The sequence below is a fragment of the Schistocerca piceifrons genome, chromosome X (genome assembly GCF_021461385.2).
Source record: "Schistocerca piceifrons isolate TAMUIC-IGC-003096 chromosome X, iqSchPice1.1, whole genome shotgun sequence".
NCBI classification, from domain to species: Eukaryota; Metazoa; Arthropoda; class Insecta; order Orthoptera; family Acrididae; genus Schistocerca; species Schistocerca piceifrons.
The window spans coordinates 683812065-683818317 of NC_060149.1; the positions used below are offsets into that span (position 1 = coordinate 683812065).

The 6253-nt window shown below is 46.1% G+C and overlaps 2 non-coding genes across 2 annotated transcripts; one reads left to right on the forward strand and one right to left on the reverse strand.

Annotated features, from left to right (window-relative positions):
* Positions 1–1469: 1469 nt before the first annotated feature.
* Positions 1470–1544, reverse strand: Trnat-ugu. Its single transcript has one exon. It is a non-coding gene; the product is annotated as a tRNA-Thr (tRNA).
* A 281-nt stretch (positions 1545–1825) lies between these two features.
* Positions 1826–1900, forward strand: Trnat-ugu. Its single transcript has one exon. It is a non-coding gene; the product is annotated as a tRNA-Thr (tRNA).
* Positions 1901–6253: the final 4353 nt, after the last annotated feature.

The window sequence follows — 6253 nt, forward strand, 5'->3', positions numbered from 1 at the left end:
TAAACTCATTCTGGAGGTTTTCAGACCACGCAAGTACACTGCGAACTGTGTGACACGTTGCGTTGTCCTGCTGGTAGATGCCATCGTGGCAGGGAAAAACAAACTGCATATAAGGGTGAAGATGATCCCTAACGATGGATGCTCATTTTTGTTGATCCACTGTATCTTCCAGAATGACGAGATCGTCCACGGAAAGCTACGAAAACGTTCCTGCCGTACTGGTAGAAAATACGAAGAAATTCTGGTCGTATGTAACGTACACAAGCGGCAAGACGCAGTAAATACCTTCGCTGCGCAGTGCCGATGGCACTGTTACCGACGACTGTGCCGCTAAAGCGGAGTTATTGAACGCAGTTTTCCGAAATTCCTTCACCAGGGAAGACGAATGGAATGTTCCAGAATTTGAAACACGAACAGCTGCTAGCATGGGTTTCTTAGAAGTAGGTACCTTAGGGGTTGCGAAACAACTCAAATCGCTTGATACGGGCAAGTCTTCAGGTCCAACTTGTATATCGATTAGGTTCCTTTGAGATTACGCTGATACAATAGCTCCCTACTTAGCAATCATATAAAACCGCTCGCTCACCGATAGATCTGTACCTACAGATTGGAAAATTGCGCAGGTCGCACCGTTGTTTAAGAAGGGTGGTAGGAGTAACCAATCGAACTACAGACCTATATCATTGACGTCGGTCTGCAGTAGGGTTTTGGAGCATATACTGTATTCAAACGTTATGAATCACCTCGAAGGGAACGATCTATTGATGCGTAATCAGCATGGTTTCAGAAAACATCGTTCTTGTGCAACGCAGCTAGCTCTTTATTCGTACGAAGTAATGGCCGCTATCGACAGGGGATCTCAAGTTGATTCAGTATGTCTAGATTTCCGGAAAGCTTTTGACACCGTTCCTCACAAGCGACTTCTAATCAAGCTGCGGGCCTACGGGGTATCGTCTCAGTTGTGCGACTGGATTCGTGATCTCCTGTCAGGAAGGTCGCAGTTCGTATTAATAGGCGGCAAATCATCGAGTAAAACTGAAGTGATATTAGGTGTTCCCCAGGGAAGCGTCCTGGCACCTCTGCTGTTCCTGATCTATATAAATGACCTGGGTGACAATCTGAGCAGTTCTCTTAGGTTGTTCGCAGATGATGCTGTAATTTACCGACTAGTAAGGTCATCCAAAGACCAGTATCAGTGGCAAAGCGATTTAGAAAAGATTGCTGTATAGTGTGGCAGGTGGCAGTTGACGCTAAATAACGAAAAGTGTGAGGTGATCCACATGAGTTCCAAAAGAAATTCGTTGGAATTCGATTACTCGATAAATATATATGACGGTAGTATCTGTTCCCGAAAGAACAGTTACCGTGGATGACCATGCAGCTTTGCTAGAAATGAAATCATAATAAAATGGACACCCTAGCTGCAAACAGGCGTTGATGTACTTCATTGGGGACATGTTGAAAATGTGTGCCCCGACCGGGACTCGAACCCGGGACTTCCTGCTTACATGGCAGACGCTCTATCCATCTGAGCCACCGTGGGCACAGACGATAGTGCGTCTGCAGGGACTTATCTTTCGGGAACATATACTACCGTCATATATAGTTAAAATATGGCTTCCCGGCCATTGACCCTCTTGTGCGAACGCACACGCTATGCCCGAACTCGTACGGGACTTGGTAGATTAATCTGCCACGAGTAATGAGTATGATGGGCAAACATCTATTAGGCGCACTACGAATGTACTGGTGTGGACATGTTGGGAATGTAGATCTCACGGGCAGCGTGAAAGGGATAAGTCCCTGCAGACGCACTACCCTCTATGCCCACGGTGGCTCAGATGGATAGAGCGTCTGCCATGTAAGCAGAAGGTCCCGGGTTCGAGTCCCGGTCGGGGCACACATTTTCAAAATGTCCCCAATGAAGTACATCAACGCCTGTTTGCAGCTAGGGTGTCCATTTAATTATCATTTCACTCGATAAATAGTACATTTCTCAAGGCTGTCAGTTCAACTAAGTACCTGGGCGTTAAAATTACGAAAAACTTCAGTTGGAAAGACCACATTGATAATATTGTGGGGAAGGCGAGCCTAACATTGCGTTTCATTGGCAGGACACTTAGAAGTTGCAACAAGTCCACTAAAGAGACAGCTTACACTACACTCGTTCGTCCTCTGTTGGAATATTGCTGCGAGGTGTGGGATCCTTACCAGGTGGGATTGACGGAGGACATCGAAAGGGTGCAAAAAAGGGCAGCTCGTTTTGTATTATCACGTAATAGGGGAGAGAGTGTGGCAGATATGATACGCGAGTTGGGATGGAAGTCATTAAAGCAAAGACGTTTTTCGTCGCGGCGAGATCTGTTTACGAAATTTCAGTCACCAACTTTCTCTTCCGAATGCGAAAATATTTTGTTGAGCCCAACCTACATAGGTAGGAATGATCATCAAAATAAAATAAGAGAAATCAGAGCTCGAACAGAAAGGTTTAGGTTTTCGTTTTTCCCGCGCGCTGTTCGACAGTAGAATGGTAGAGAGATAGTATGAATGTGGTTCGATGAACCCTCTGCCAAGCACTTAAATGTGAATTGCGGAGTAATCATGTAGATGTAGATGTACTAGCCCACGGCCACCCCTCCGATGACACATAAAACGTGATTCATCCGACAATGCCACTTGTCGCCACTCACTGGAGGTCCATTTGCGGTACTGGCTTGCACATTCCATCCCTCGTCGCCGATGAACAGCAGTCAGAATGTGTAATAAAAGAATGTCATAGTACACATAATTATTCTACTTCTGTAATAGTAGTACTCAGATTTTACATGTAAATTTAACTTCAGTTTCATAGAGTGCATCTACCACTTTAAATAAAATTCTGCTTTAAAGTAGTCCTAGTTTTCCCACAAAAGTTTTAATTGCAAAATTAGGATAGCAGAATGTGACTGCACTTCAGCATATTCTGTTAACAGCAGAGACATGTGTCGAGAATATTAGTAAGACTAGAAGACTAGTTTAAGCCCAGCAAAAGAAATCTCCTTTTACTCACTCCAGAAAAATATAAAAGATACTATAAAATCTTCACTCATATTAAACTGCTCTCAATCATTTACAGGAGAATCCACAGAATCTGATGTTTCTAATTAGTATCACAACGAAAGTTTAAAAACCAAATGCCACTTGTGGCAACTGTAGATAAATTTTTAACAGTTGCATACCAATTGGGGGGGGGGGGGGTCAGTAACGGACGCCAACGATGTTTTTAGGCTAAAACTCCTGTCGTGTTCAGTATTTTATTTAATAAATACATGAAATTTGTCATAATTATAATTGCTACAATCGACAATAAGAACAGCTTTTGGTTTACACTCATTGTTGAGTCATAGCGATTGTTATAAGCCGGCCCGGGTGGCCGAGCGGTTCTAGGCGCTACAGTCTGGAACCGCGCGACCGCTACGGTCGCAGGTTCGAATCCTGCCTCGGGCATGGATGTGTGTGATGTCCTTAGCTTAGTTAAGTTTAAGTAGTTCTAAGTTCTAGGGGACTGATGACCTCAGAAGTTAAGTCCCATAGTGCTCAGAGCCATTTGAACCATTTTTTGATTGTTATAACCGAAGGTGTAGCTGGTCAACAATCACCACTCGCAGTCAACCGGTAAACAGTGTGGCGAGTGGAAGGTAATATCTTTGTGGCATTTGACACAATGTACAAGAAGATGAAATTGACAGATGACGAAATTAGAAATTTGCTTGAGAGTTCAGACTATGAATTTAGTGGTGAACCATCTGGAAGCTCAAGCAGTGAAACTGAATATTTAGTCATGGAAATTCCAGATCAAGTAGTTTCTGACAGCAGCGAGTTGGATGAAAGTGAGCAGGGTAAGTATCGATTTGTATTACTTTTGCAGATATTTTGGAGTATATTAGGATGTGTGTCTGGGTAGAGTGCTTAGTTTCCTAGTGTTCGGTTCTGGTTTAATATTTTTATAGATATTCAACCAACAAGAAGACGACCCAGGCCGATAGCACAAATTAATCAACTTGAAAAAGACATGGTGGCCCCGTCAAGTATGATATGGAAGAGAAGCTCTTACGTAAATCAAAGGAGGAGGTCTGTTGCTAACGTAATGAGAACCCCGAAAGGAACTAAGCCAGTGATAAAACCTGATACACCAGGTTTAGCTTTTCCCATGTACTTCTATGATAACATCCTGGATAACATTTTGATGTCTACCAATCAAAAGCTTGGAAATCTTAGGGAATCATCCGAAGATATTTTCATAAAAAATTCGAAAGTGAAGAAATTGTGTCAGCAATTGGAATTCTATTGAACTGTGGAGTCCATAGACAGAACAACGACAGTTTACGTGATACATTTAGTAAAGAAACCTTTCCGATGTTCCGAGCTTCATTTTCGGAGCATAGACTGAGGCTCTTACTGAAGTGCTTGTGTTTTGATGATGCTCTAACTCGAGCAGCTAGAAGACAGACCGACAAATTTGCTCCTATCAGGGATATATGGAACATGATAGTAAATTTCCTGAGTTTTATAATCCTAGTGAGTCAGTCACAGTGGATGAAGAACTTGTGACCTTCCATGGGCGATGCCCATTCAGGCTATATATTCCAACAAAACCAGGAGAATATGGAATAGAGGTGAACATGTTATGTGATTCAGATACGAAATACTGCTTTGCTGCGGATCCCTACGCTGGAAAGCACGCTAATGAGAAGAGTCATAACAATGACCCTGAAATAGTTAGAACATTGAATGAAATGTCTAACTTGAAACAATCTGCAAGAAATGTTACCATGGACAGAAAGTTCACTACCGTTCCACTCGCATCTGATCTTTTGAAAAAGAAAATACACTCCTGGAAATGGAAAAAAGAACACATTGACACCGGTGTGTCAGACCCACCATACTTGCTCCGGACACTGCGAGAGGGCTGTACAAGCAATGATCACACACACGGCACAGCGGACACACCAGGAACCGCGGTGTTGGCCGTCGAATGGCGCTAGCTGCGCAGCATTTGTGCACCGCCGCCGTCAGTGTCAGCCAGTTTGCCGTGGCATACGGAGCTCCATCGTAGTCTTTAACACTGGTAGCATGCCGCGACAGCGTGGAAGTGAACCGTATGTGCAGTTGACGGTCTTTGAGCGAGGGCGTATAGTGGGCATGCGGGAGGCCGGGTGGACGTACCGCCGAATTGCTCAACACGTGGGGCGTGAGGTCTCCTCAGTACATCGATGTTGTCGCCAGTGGTCGGCGGAAGGTGCACGTGCCCGTCGACCTGGGACCGGACCGCAGCGACGCACGGATGCACGCCAAGACCGTAGGATCCTACGCAGTGCCGTAGGGGACCGCACCGCCACTTCCCAGCAAATTAGGGACACTGTTGCTCCTGGGGTATCGGCGAGGACCATTCGCAACCGTCTCCATGAAGCTGGGCTACGGTCCCGCACACCGTTAGGCCGTCTTCCGCTCACGCCCCAACATCGTGCAGCCCGCCTCCAGTGGTGTCGCGACAGGCGTGAATGGAGGGACGAATGGAGACGTGTCGTCTTCAGCGATGAGAGTCGCTTCTGCCTTGGTGCCAATGATGGTCGTATGCGTGTTTGGCGCCGTGCAGGTGAGCGCCACAATCAGGACTGCATACGACCGAGGCACACAGGGCCAACACCCGGCATCATGGTGTGGGGAGCGATCTCCTACACTGGCCGTACACCACTGGTGATCGTCGAGGGGACACTGAATAGTGCACGGTACATCCAAACCGTCATCGAACCCATCGTTCTACCATTCCTAGACCGGCAAGGGAACTTGCTGTTCCAACAGGACAATGCACGTCCGCATGTATCCCGTGCCACCCAACGTGCTCTAGAAGGTGTAAGTCAACTACCCTGGCCAGCATGATCTCCGGATCTGTCCCCCATTGAGCATGTTTGGGACTGGATGAAGCGTCGTCTCACGCGGTCTGCACGTCCAGCACGAACGCTGGTCCAACTGAGGCGCCAGGTGGAAATGGCATGGCAAGCCGTTCCACAGGACTACATCCAGCATCTCTACGATCGTCTCCATGGGAGAATAGCAGCCTGCATTGCTGCGAAAGGTGGATATACACTGTACTAGTGCCGACATTGTGCATGCTCTGTTGCCTGTGTCTATGTGCCTGTGGTTCTGTCAGTGTGATCATGTGATGTATCTGACCCCAGGAATGTGTCAATAAAGTTTCCCCTTCCTGGGACAA